Source organism: Lytechinus variegatus, chromosome 14, assembly GCF_018143015.1.
Source record: "Lytechinus variegatus isolate NC3 chromosome 14, Lvar_3.0, whole genome shotgun sequence".
Taxonomy (NCBI): Eukaryota; Metazoa; Echinodermata; class Echinoidea; order Temnopleuroida; family Toxopneustidae; genus Lytechinus; species Lytechinus variegatus.
In genome coordinates, this window is record NC_054753.1 from 93,655 (window position 1) to 107,785 (window position 14,131).

Here is a 14,131-nt window from a genome sequence, read left to right on the forward strand (position 1 = left end):
ATGTTTAAGTATTTTAATAATCAACTTCCTCAGTCTTTTAATAATATGTTTAGATTCAACAGGTCTGTCCATTCCTACCCAACCCGCATATCTGGAAACCTCCACCTCACTAACCCCAAATTATTAATAACCCACAAATCCATTCGACATTACGGTCCCGATATTTGGAACAATCTTCCAGACAATATCAAATCATGTTCAACAATCTACTCCTTGAAAGCTAATATTAAACGTAACATTATTACATCTTACGCAGCCCCCTCTTAAACTTAATATCTCAACTGCTCTCTGCCGCACCTGCACCTACACCTGCACAGCACCCACTTGATCAATGAAGAACTATTACGTACCTTTTATGAGGCCTCCATCATCATCAAGCCTAATCGCTCACGATGGCGGTCTCCTGCATTCATTTATAACCTTGTTTTGAAAAAATATATAACACATCTTTTTTTTTGTTAATATTTATTTACAATATTTATACTATGCGACTATTATTTTGTTATAATCATGTATTACCTTTGTAAATATTGTATATATGTATTTTGTAATTCTGATATTGATGTGAATGCAGAAATAAATAAAATCAAATCAAATCAAATCAAATTACGTCTAATTCGCACAGTAGTAGAATGCCACCATACAGTTATATACAGATAAATACTTTATTTTAGGAAAGTGTTTTGAAAAGTGCCTTTTAATTTGTGCAAAATTGTTTTTTCTTTTATTTCATACATGTTTGTTGTGTCCGCTGAACTTTACAAAATCGTATCATACCCAGAGCTTTATATGCTACAGTATTACAAGACAAGTTGACCATGATAGTAATGAAAATAGAAATGAAAAAGTCAACTATTTGGGTCAGTTTACTCTTTTAATTAAAGTTGTTTTCAGCATGTAGCATTTTTGTCAATATAAAGATATGATTCTTTTTATAAATAATGTCCTCATTAATCCCCCCCATCACCACCGCAACAAAACTCATTAAATTTACTTGCTCTAGTTACCCTCGGTTTTTCCTATTTGATATGATATGCTGGTATGTCATTAAATATTTCATTCATTCATTTACCATAAAATATTGAATATCTCTCAAATTAGTATAATTGCAACCACTGAGAAAAGGAAATGTGATTCCAAAAATTTATAGAGGCCAGCAAAGTTTGGTTTGTCATGGTCAAAGCTCCTTGAACTACTTTTGAATGTACGGTAATTGTAGAAAAGAGAGGGGGGTGAGAGTTTTATATGGGAGTATATGTATGTGGCTTAGAATGGCACAGGTTTTTACTAGGTTATTTAAAAGAAATGAAATACATTTTTAGAAAATACTAATATACAGTGTGTATCCAAAAAAATTTTAGACTTTGAAAAAGCCCTGGGATTTTTTTCACATATAATCTTGGGTTTGGGTCTCATCTATCTTATGAAAGTAAAAATTTTGACAGAATGTTACACTGGAGTGAGCACTGTCCATTTTTGTAAAGCTCGCAGAAATCTGTTTGCGCAGAAATGCTCGTTTTCACGCTGTGTAAAGGGGAAAGGGCGAAATCAATCTTACCCTGCGAAACATTTCTTATCTATTTCTCTTGCACTTTTAGTCAATTGAAATAAAACAGATACATTCAAGCATTTTGTAACAATTTTGCTCCCCCAAATTGAAATTTCAACACTTAATAAGCACAACCTTTACCCTTTTTTGTGCCAACTGGATCAGAGGACATAACCGAATCTGAACAAAAGTTTATATCAGACATCTCCAGCATTTTTCATGAAGTTTGTATCATTTAAAGTGGGTTTACATTTCCTTTAATACTTGATTCCTCCACACTTTTCCCAAGCTTGACAATGATTAACAAAATGAAAATCAAGCCTAAGCCATTTCATGTAATTCACAGCTCAGTGTAAAGGAAATGTCGTCATGATGGCCTCGGTGTGTTGGGGGAGTGGGTTGCGGTGCAATGCAAGTGAAACAAGTAAAAGAATGTAAAAGATATTTTCAAATCAATTGTACTAGCTAAATTCTGCATGTTCATGATTAAGATCTACTTTTATTCGCATGACTATTTCAAAGTTCTGCGCAAATCATTTTAAACTAACTTTTCAAAAGTTAGTGGTGCTCACTCAAGCGGAAATATTTTTTCAACAGTTATATCATCATTTGCTTAAATGGATCTGTACCAATGTTAAAATGTGGAAAAATCTTCAGGATATTACAAATATATAATTTTACAGAATTTTTCTAAGTTTATACTTTTTTTGATACGCACTGTATAATATTGTTTGTAAGAAAAAAACATGACCACATTTTTGTCTCACCTGCATAGCAGAGTGAGACTATAGGCGCCGCTTTTCCGACGGCGGCGGCTGCGTCAACATCAAATCTTAACCTGAGGTTAAGTTTTTGAAATGACATCATAACTTAGAAAGTATATGGACCTAGTTCATTAAACTTGGACATAAGGTCAATCATGTATCACCAAACATCCTGCGTGAGTTTCATGTCACATGACCAAGGTCAAAGGTCATTTAGGGTCAATGAACTTTGGCCGATTTGGGGGTATCTGTTGAATTACAATCAAAACTTTAAAAGTTTTTGGATCTGATTCATGAAACTTGGACATAGTAGTAATCAAGTATCACTGAACATCCTGTGCAAGTTTCAGGTCACATGATCAAGGTCAAAGGCCATTTAGGGTCAATGAACTTAGGCCGAATTGGGGGTATTTGTTGAATTACCATCATAACTTTGAAAATATGTTGGTCTAGTTCATAAATCTTGGACATAAGAGTAATCAAGTATCACTGAACATCCTGTGCGCATTTTAGGTCACATGACCAAGGTCAAAGGTCAATGAACTTTGGCCATAATGGGGGTATCTGTTGAATTACCATCATAACTTTGCAAGTTTATTGATCTGAATTTTGAAACTTGGACATAAGAGTAATCAAGTATTATTGAATATCCTGTGCAAGTTTCAGGTCACATGATCAAGGTCAAAGGTCATGTGAGGTCAATGAATTTTGGCCACATTGGGGGTATTTGTTGAATTACCATCCTATCTCTGTAAGTGTATTGGTCTAGTTCATAAAACGTGGAAATAAGAGTAACCAAGTGTCACTGAACATCTTGTGCGAGTTATAGTAGTTTTCAAAGTCAGCAATGCTGCTATGTTGAATCGCGTGATGCAGGTGAGACGGCCAGAGGCATTCCACTTGTTGTTCAGTTGGTATAACTTTGGAAAATTTAGCATACAATTAAGTCACTTGCTTGTATTGTAATAATAATAATAATAATTGGCATTTATATAGCGCTTTAAACTACGACTGTTCAAAGCGCTTCACAAATACCCGGTCACTGGATTCATAGCATTCCAAGCAGCCTGTTAGGCGCAAACTTGCTAAACCAGCCACAAATGATGGTTGTTTCCTACCGGTACCCAATTAGCACCGGGGTGAGAGTGGCAAAGTGTGGATTGACGCCTTGCCAAAAGGCGCTAGGCCATGGTTGGATTCGAACACACGACCCTCTGATTACAAGGGGAGAGTCAGAACCGCTACACCACGGCGCTTATTGTAAAGTGCAATGCATATAAAATTTGGTATTTTGAATGTGTATTGCTTATTTTTAGAGGTTAAAATGTAACAGATTGTTTCAAACCTACAATTGTAAAAACCTTTTATATTTTAAGATAAAAGATGGCCAGTACATGTAAATTACAGGAAATCCATCAAAGTTTGAAATTATTAAAAAACTATTCCCTGTTCTACAAATTAAAAAAAAATTGAGAAGGGTTATTTCCTGTCATGAGTTAATTAGTTCCCTAATTAGTTCTCTATTTAGTTTCCCAATTAAAAGCAGCAATTAAAAAAAAAAAAAACAAAGGTTTACCGATACATATACAAGGTTTTCCGATACTAATTTGCTTTTATACTGATACATATTTGCTTGACTGATATAAATTTGTACAGTAAAATATATAAGAATAGTGAAATTATATTGCCAATCATTCACTTATTTGCATTATGTTCATATTTGCGTGTCCTTGTTATTATAATACAAAATATTCTTAATTTTTTGTTTTCTTTTTTCCATTTTTTAACAAAATTGTTATACTTTTACATGATTTTTCCTCTCTCTATAATTAACTCAAATTTTGTGCCATCTTATGGTTTATTATTGAGTACTATCATTATGCTATTTTCTGTCATTTTTTTTAATCCTCACTCAGGTGTCGATGATGTTTTTGTGTTTGTGAACACTTTCCGTCAAGCTGACTCCATCAAAGACCCCGCCCTCAGAATGGCTCATACCATTACCACAGCGGGGGGTGCCACTTTCTTTACTTCCATCACAACGGCAGGGGCATTTGGAGCCAATATGGCCTCCCAGGTATGTGTATGACAGTCAGACATGCCAAAGTCTTTTGCTACGGTTACATTAAACGAAACCGACACAGGAGCGACTGATATCTTGTCAATGCTAAGTTTTATTGGTCTGGAGTCGGTTTCACCAGCATGAGTGTAGCATTAGACATTAGGCATGACACTCCCACAAAAGAGGCTCTATCTCAGCCCCTCCCCACCCCCTCAATCTTTTTCTTATGTTGTCCCAACATATCCGCATAAACGCCTATTTACGGAGTGGGACATGTGCATACCATGGCCGCCTCAGTTAGCAACAGACATCAAAGCCAAAGTATTTGTCAATATGTATCACCACATTGTCAACATGGAGGTGCCGTGGCAAAGTGGTCTTAGGTGTCGAACTACACACTTGAAAGTCCGGGTTTTGATTCCCGGCATGGTACTTTGTGCCCTAGAGCAAGGCATTTTAACTATTATGGTTCTTTTTACCTTGAATCAAATACATGAAAATGCTCTATACATTACTTGTAGAAATGTACATGTATGCTTGTGATAATTAAAACGGATGTTCTGATTCTATTTTTTTTTATGAACAGATTCCAGCTATTTATGATTTTGGTTTGTTTATGATGTTACTTGTCATCTTCTGTTGGTTGATGGTGGTCATGATCATGCCATCGGCTCTCAACATCTGGTGTCGTGCTCTCAACTGTGAACTCTCTGTGTAAGTATATTATATCATCTTTTAAACTCGTTGCCCATTTGCAGAGCTGCCAACTCGTACTGATTTTCAGTATTTAGTACCGAAAAATGAGAAGAACACCAATGATTTCATGCAAAATACTTATTTTAAAGTTTCATGTGTTGTCCTATGGTATTTCTTTTAAATACTAATTTCCTCACCAAATCAGCTTTTAATTACTGAAATATTCTTGTGCAGGTTGGCAGCTCTGCATTTGTTAATCCATGGAGAGTGTCTCCTTAGGAGACTTTTGCTGTTTCCCTTTATGGTATCTTTAATGCTAGCAATCACAAATGGAATATGATACGAGAGAGAAAATTGTTCTAAATGTTGATGTCCACTGTGCACAATATGAGGTGCTGTACCTGATTACAGGCCCTTGCATATATAAACTTGATTATCACATACTCTTATTTGGCAAGGCGAAGGCTTGGATTCCATGTAATTCTTCATTCCATCATCATGATCATATTTTCTGTCTGTTGCATTCAACAGTGACAATAAAAATAAAGCAAAAGAAAAAGAAAAATTTGGACCTTGGGAGGTTTGGGGAAACTATGGTACCATCAATGATGCGAATGCAACTATCTTCCTCGGGGGCTGCACTCCACTGGAAAATAGTTGCATTCTGGTTTCACTCCTCTGGCTTTAGTACAAATTTGTTCACTATCTTTGTTCTCCTTTTTGTAGTTGCTTACTTCAGTCATAGAGGTAGACTTGTGGTTTGATGTGAAAAATTGAACTAAATTTCAACCCATTTCATGATTGTTCATGATTTCATGAATATTGTGGAAAAATTTATTGAGCGGTCATTAATTTGCTTTCTGTACAGCATGCAGAAATTCAAGAACAGGAAAAGTGGTAGCCCAAGTCATCGGCGAGACGCCAGTCTCTACAGGGTCCTGGCCCAGTACGAGAACCAGAGTGAGACCAGGCCACCACTGGTCCAGGAACCGTGTCATCAGGGAATGACTGAGGTCCCAGAAAACCATGTTCTGGATGACAGCGATATACCTCTGTTGGACCTCGAGGATGAGACGGAGGAACAGGGTGAGTGTCTTTGGCTTGTTCCGGTAATGTTTGGCAAATTATCCGATGGCGATGATTATGGTGATGATGGCAAGGATGATGAGAAGGATTATGGTGATAGTAGTTGAAATGATGATCATGGTGATGATCATGATGTTAGTGATGATTGTAAAGATGATGACGATGAAGATGACGGTTACAATTAATGCAATTATGTTGGTAATGATGATTAATACAGTTATGATGATGATGGTGATGATGACTAAGTCAGTCTTAATTGATGATTATTTCAACAAGATCAATGGGTGTTCTTTTTCTGGCTTGTTGTCATTTGACCAAGTTTCTTAGCCAGATCCTGGCTCTTGGTCTGAGGAAGCAAAAAGCCCCGTATCCCCCTTCAAAATGGTAAAATCAGGCCATCACTGTTAGTCATTGTATTAGAGCTTATCCTGTTTTAACCCTATCTGAGCCGGGAGGGGGGGCTTGGAGGCCCTCCCCCCTCAATGATACGAACAATATTTTCGCCGCGCAAATTTTTTTTAACCGCCCCGCTCGCTTACTTTTTACCTTCTAATCTTGCGCAACTTTTGAGACCAATTTTGCATCACTCAGGTACGTGGTTCCGAAATTACGCAACATTATGTAACTGCATGCCAGACCAAAAATTGCTCAAAAACGTGATTTTGTGTACAAAGTCAATGCAAATTGTGTTTTCAACCAAAAATCATAAATGTAAGATTATTTTTAGTCTTGCTGGTCCAACTAATTACATTGAAAAATCAATGAAAAATAAAAGGTAAAAAAAAATGAAAATAAATGAGCAAACCGTGCAATCATTTAATAGCCATTTGCATGAAATAATTACTATACAATTTTGTAGATTATGTCCCAGACAACCCGCGTGCCAATTTCCGGCGTGATCGCGCGGTCGATGGCCAAGATCTCAAGCGGGGCCTGGGAGCCCCCACTCCGGCCATATGAACTTCCAATATACCTCTGCCAGTCTGCCTACATGTAGGGTTAAATCTTTGCCTTTCTTTGTGTCTTTTTACTTGATCCAGGATTGTTGACCGATGATGAAGATGATGTTCCTCTGCTAGAAATAAGACCTGTCCCTGGTCCTGCATCCTCCACGGAAACCAAAGAATCAGCTAGTTTGACTGCTGCCCTTCAGAGGGCGCTTCATAGATTCATTGCTAAACCAGTCATGAAGGCCAGATGGGTTGTCATTGGTGAGAAATTATGATTACGATTGATTTGGATGTTAAAAAGGCACAAATAAATTTCTTTTTTGATTAAATTGATAGTAGAGAGCAATGATTTTGAATCAGTGTCCTACATATCCATATAATAAGATTCTGTATGCTCTGATTGGTACGTGGTGGAAGTATTTTTGAGAATTTAGCAGTCTAATTTACCATGAAATATCAATTACCCGATGTGTGTTTTTGTATCTATACTATAAAGTGAGAGAGAATGCAATGAAAGTGAGAAAATAAACTTTCGTTAATTTTCTGCCTCAAAGCAAAATGCAAAATGTGATTCACACAGAATACTATTGAGTATACAGTATACGCTGTAGACTTTACCATGCTCAGTAGCAGAGTAAGATTAACTCTAAATAATGTTTTGCCTTCTAGCACCAAACAAAAGGTTTGTTTGATAAAACTTGTTATCACATCAAATTTGAAATAACAGTTGAAAGCTACTGAAATCCTTCACTCTGATTGGCTGGTAGTGAATTTGTTATAGAAATTGGCCATTTGTTACTATAACAAGCCTTGTAAAATGGGATACTGATGATACCCCCCAAAAAATCCTATTGAGCTGCAATTTATCTTGTATATAAAGATGTCAAGAGTCTGGAGGGTAATGTTTGAATTCTAACCTTGCTTCTGTTATCAAAATTTGGTGTTTATTTGAAATATTAGCCATGTTTGTCTTTTTATCCATTATCCCTGTCTTAAAAGAAAAATTGTAAGTTATACAAGTGTCCACAGTCTGATAAAATCTGTTCACTATATTGCTAAATGGTCATTTTTTCCTCTCTTTCACAGGGATATTCTGCATCATATTTTGCATCACCATTGTCCTGGTATCCCGCCTCCAGCCCGCCAGCCGTCCCCCAGCGCTCTACCAACCCGACACCAACCTCCAGCGGCTTCTTGACCTCGCCTATAACTTTAGTGGCAAGGATATCCGCTGTACCGAGTGCTCTGGGTTCGACCAGGGCGACTTACACCCTGTGGTACCTGTCCCAAATGTTCCAAAGGTCCTCCCTGGGATGCTGACCCCCAATCCAGTCCTGCCCACCCATCGGCCAGAGACCACTCTCTGGCCTCCGTCAGAGCCACAGATACCGACGGTTGCTGGAGGGGGCGATGGAGGGGGTGGGGAAGGGGTGGAGCAGGGACTGATGTAACAGTCGTTGGACCCCCTGGACATCAGACCCCTCCTGCCACTAGCAAACCATCTGAGAGCTCTCCAACTCCGCCACCTAAAGGTGAGTTCCAGATGGATATATCTTAATCTTGACAGTAACTTGGTGAACTTGAAAGATTACCAAAAGCTGTGAGAAAAACGAAATAATGTTTTAGTGTAGTCTTTTTAATACTTGCATAGTGATATCAGAAAAGGAAACGGTGAGCAGTTTCTACAAATTTTGAAACAATCGTCCTGTTGTAAAGCTAGCTTTGAAAATACAACAGTTCTTGGAGTATGCGCTTTCTCAATCTGTGTGTGCTAAAAGTGTTGAGTAAAGCTGACATGCAAGAGGTCATTTTTATGATGTACTCAAAATACTTTGATACTTCTTTTTGTGAATTGCAAATGTATTACTATTTTAATTCATGTCTGATCTATCATAGCACATTTCTGACTGTTGAAATGTAAAATGCAACCTTTTCATTAGTTGTCTCTCTCATCTAATACATAAAAAGTATTTCATTATATTCATGTTACAGTATGAAAATGGCCTATTGCAAATTAATATTAATATCTTTTGATGAATTTGTGTTCATGTTAATCTGACCTATGCCTGCTTTAACTTTCCCCATTTTTTGTTGTTCATTTTTGTCCATCATTTTGTCTTTGTGAATTAGAAAAGTACCTTCAGATTAACCTGGTAATATGACCCCAAGTTTTGATAACGCTTTTTGTAATATTACGCACAGCCAAATGAGGATTTAGATTATTGCAAGCCATTTGTGTTTATCAGTACTCTACAGTGCGTATCAAAAAAAAGTTTACACTTTGAAAAAGCCCTGGGAATTAAAAAATATGCAATGTGTGGATGATTTTTTCACATACAATCTTGTGTTTGGGTCTCATCTATCTAATGAAAGTAAAAGTTTGGACAGAATGTTTCACTTGAGTGAGCACTGTCCATTTTTGTAAAGTTCGCAGAAATCTGTTTGCGCAGAAATGCTCATTTTCACGCTGTGTCAAGGGGAAATGGCGAAATCAAACTTACTCTGTGAAACATCTCTCTTACATTTCCCTTGCTCTTGTAGTCAATTGAAATAAAACAGATTCATTCAAGCATTTTGTAACACTTTTGCCACCCAAATTGAAATTACAACACTTTGTAAGCACAACCTTTATCCTTTTTTCGCCAGCTGGATCTCAGGACATTACTGAATCTGAACAAAAGTTTATATCAGACATCTCCAGCATTTTGTCACTAAGTTTTTATCATTTAAAGTGGGTTTACATTTCATTTTTCATTTAATACTTATTTCTCCACACTTTTCCCAAGCTTAAGAGTGATTAGCAAAATGAAAATCAAGCCTAAGCCATTTCATGTAAATCACAACTCAGTGTAAAGCAAATATCGTCACGATGGCTTCGGTGTGTGGGGGAGTGGGGTGGGGCGCAATACACTCTTCGAAGTGTTTGGGCAATGAAACAAGTTAAAAAAGGTAAAGGATATCTTCAAATCAATTTTAATAGCTAAATTACACGTGTTCTTCATGATTAAGGTCTACTTTTATTCGCATAGCTATTTCAAAGTTCTGCGCAAACCATTTTTCACCAACTTTTCAAAAGTAAGTGGTGCTCACTCAAGCGGAAATATTTTTCGACATTTTAAGTGTCATTTGCTTAAATGGATCTGTACCAAGGTGTAAATGTGGAAAAATCTTCAACAAGTCACTTATGTATAATTTTACAGGATATTTTCTAAGTGTAAACTTTTTTTGATACGCACTGTATAGGATTAATGGAAATTAGAACATGCAATTTTTTATTAACATTTTAATGTTAAAAAGAAATTTGTTTGCAAAAAATTGAAATATATGCAAATGTTGATTAACATTTTTATCATTAAAGCCCATTATTATTGAAATACATGTACACTTGTACAGTCATTATTTGTTAACCTACATGTATTTACAGTTTTTTACTAACATTTGGGAATTAATCTGCTATTTGTTTGTGTATGACTTTAAAACAGCTTTATGAAACTGGTGCTACTGTTAAATGAGAAAGATAAAAAATATTATAGGGCGAATTTTTCATGTCTGGCTAATATCAGGGCTTACGTGCCAGGATGTTAATCTTGTCTGTAAGTATGGCTCCATCTGCCAAGAATCCAACGAACTGAAGGGAAGACCTCGCTGCGTCTGCAAGACAGATTGCAACCAGTTAACGATCGATCCTGTGTGCGGGTCGGACGGGGAGACGTACGCCAGCGAATGTCAGATGCGGTCTTACGGGTGCATGGATAAGCGGGAAGTGACAGTTGCCAAGAAGGGAGTTTGCGATGGTTTGTAATTTTATGGGATGTTCAGCTCAGAAGAAACAGCAACCAACATTTTCAATTGTAGAAGTTCTTGGTTGTGTAAACAGTAGAGAAACTAGTCTTGAGCTACCCTCTTTCATGTGTATGTGTAATTCTAATGTAACTACATCCAGTTGACCCGTCATAGACCTGTTTTTAGCAGTTCATATTAGGAGAAAAGTGCATTTTTTTGCTAGCTAACAAAGGATTAGTTGTTTTCTGAAAGAATAGTGCATTGCATAAATAGAAAGAAATTGAACACCAAAATGTGTGAATGGATTATTTGTAGAATAAGCTGATAATATGTAAAGTGCAGACAATACAATCTTCCAGAGCTAGCTGTTAGTTATTGCTACATTGTTAGAAACTTGATTCCTGCTTACTTGCTTGTGTGCAGTGGCCAGCATTTTATCTATTTTCATTTCTCCTATAAGATGGTTCTTTAAGTTTTTTGTGACATATTTTTTTGGTCTTATTTGCTGTATGGAGCAGGGCGGAAAGATTTGCAATGTCATGGGTAAATTGTGGAATGCACACTTTAAATATGTTCTTTCAAAATGGGCATTTAGGCCTTCAGCTTGAACGAGCTGAAGCTTAGCTGATGAAGACATAATCGCAAACTTCAACTGACTGTGGGCCAAAGTTTAATGTTTAAAAGCTATAAAGTGCACTATTCTTCACAATTAAAGAGCAGATGAAGCACTGCTTTATTTGGGAAATTTATTATTCATCAAAATTTATTTATTATTATTTTATCTTGATTTATTCTTCCTTTTTTTTTTTGGGGGGGGGATAATGTATCTGTTGGTGCATGAAGTCACAAAGTTGTTTCAAACTTTACTTAACATCATTGTCATTCTAGCCAACAATACACAATACAATGGGATGATAATATTATTGAAGTGTCTATTTGGTTGCTGTTTTCTTCTGAGAAATACTTGGGATATTTTTTATGAATATTTTTTTATGAGCATGTGAATGTTTATTTTACAGTTTTGATAGCTTCATTTCACTCATGCAACTAATCTCCTGCATTTGATATGAACTTTTCTAATGTGCATCCCCTGTACTAGTTGATTACTGACTACGTGTAAGAAACTATCAAGCAAGTGAAGCGACCAACGAGGAAATCATTTTATTTGAGTTTTTTAAAATGTAGCTTAACATCACTCATTTATCATCAAAGCTTAGAAATCCCATCCATATACATTTTTATGTGAAACTTTCTCTGTACATGCTATTATGGATTAAAGTTATATTACAGTTTTAATTGCTTACTTAATTTATCCATCATCATATATTTAACTCCTCCGAAATACATTTTCATATGATTTTTTTAGCATGCGCAATGTCAGTGTTTCCATTATCACACATAAATTCCTGTCTAGGGTCAGGAGATGCATGTACATGTATTTGCTTAGGATTTGTTTTATTTGTTTGTTTAATTGTTTGCACCTTAGCTTGTAGTTCATTCGATGTCCTGCTTCTATTTTCCCCTTCATTTAAAGGTCTGGTCACACCGCCCGAGCGTTGTTGGAGCGGCCGTGGAGGGGAGAGAAAAAATCATCACCGCTCGCTACCGTTCACCATTTTCGATTTCAATTTTTTTTTTTTCCGTTTTCCCCAATTTTGTGAGCGAAATTCGACCCTCTCTCCCTACCGCTCCACGACCGCTCCGACAACGCTCGGGAGGTGTGACCAGGCCTTAACGCATTAACGCATTGTACACAAGGTAGCCACTCCCCATCATTCAAGTGCTCTATCTACCACCGAACCCTTCATAACTGTATCTCAGCTTATCATTTAGAGGAATCTCAATGATGACCAAATTTTATTAATTCAATTAACCTGACTTTTGATAATGTTTCTGTACAATCCTGTGTAAAATACTTTCCCTCCCCCCCCAATATTTGACCAACATCTTCCAAACCTAAGTATGTAAATATTGGGAGGTTTAAGCAACGGAACACGAAGTTAAACAATGAAATACTTGAAGGGAGCTTGATTTTAGCAATCTGTCTTCGCCTTGAAAAAGTTTCTATAGGAATCTGAAAGTTTACCAGCAATATGAGGTTACCACTATTGCCATATTTTTAAAAAATTACAGCTTCTATTTTAGCTGCCCTAAATTGAGGGTTCCCAGCCCATCAGGGAAATTAGGGAAAATTATTTTACTATTTTCCAGTCAGGGAAAAATCAGGGAATTCAATAAAAAAATACATCAAATGAGGGAAAAATGAGGGAATTTTGATCGGCCCAAATGTCAAAGGCATGGTAGTCAGTCACACTCTTGTTATATTTTGTTGCATATCGAAACAAAATCCATTGAATGACTGGTTATGGTGCTTTTTAAGTGTGTTTTTTTTTCACTGCAAAAACTTTAATAGAAAACATAAAAATCTTTGATTATCAGGGAATTTTTAAACTTCATCAGGAAAAATCAGGGAAATTTGTTTTCTTGAAAAGCTGGGAACCCTGTATTAATTGTTTTAAGTTTGAGTATAAAGATTTTAAATACTCAGAGATGATATGTTTCAATTCAATTCCACAGTTCAGAGAGTCTATCATCTGGTGTAGTATGATATTTTTTTGGAATATTTGCCGTAATTAGCTTTTATTATCTTTTTTTGTGTTTATTTCATCCTTGGCAATAAAATCATTTAAAAAGCATTTCATGTGAAACGAAGTGCATTGTACTATTTTCAGCTACTCTGGATATTAATTCAACCATGGTATGCTTTGATACGCATGAAGTATTATTATTGTCTTTTATTTCTAGAGATTTGCTGATGTTGACATTTCAACGCCATGGATCAATGATAACCATTGTCATGAAAAGATTCCAAGTGCACCTTTGCAAATATTTATCTTTGATTTTGATTTAATGTCTGTAAAGCTGTGGTTTTCCCCCTAAGTGCCTAATCATACCATCATTGTCACGTTTTAAAAAAATCAGATTTTAAAAGTTTTATTTTTCCATGACGTAGTGAGCCTTTTTTTTGTCAATCATCTTCACTTTCCTATTTGATATAGGGGGAGGGGTGAAAAGTAGTTTCTGTGATCATAGAAGACTTCCGCTTTTATGGTATGGGGGGGGGGGTAACTGTATTAAATAAAATACTGATACATGTATGGATCATATGATTGGCTGACATGTATCACATGACTTGTTATTTAATTCAGCTTTAATACAAAGAAATGATATAATGATACTA

At 36.2% G+C, this 14,131-nt stretch overlaps 1 pseudogene; it reads left to right on the plus strand.

The window, feature by feature from the left end:
• Positions 1-11,075, plus strand: part of LOC121427531 — a 39,140-nt pseudogene extending 28,065 nt beyond the window's left edge.
• Positions 11,076-14,131: the final 3,056 nt, after the last annotated feature.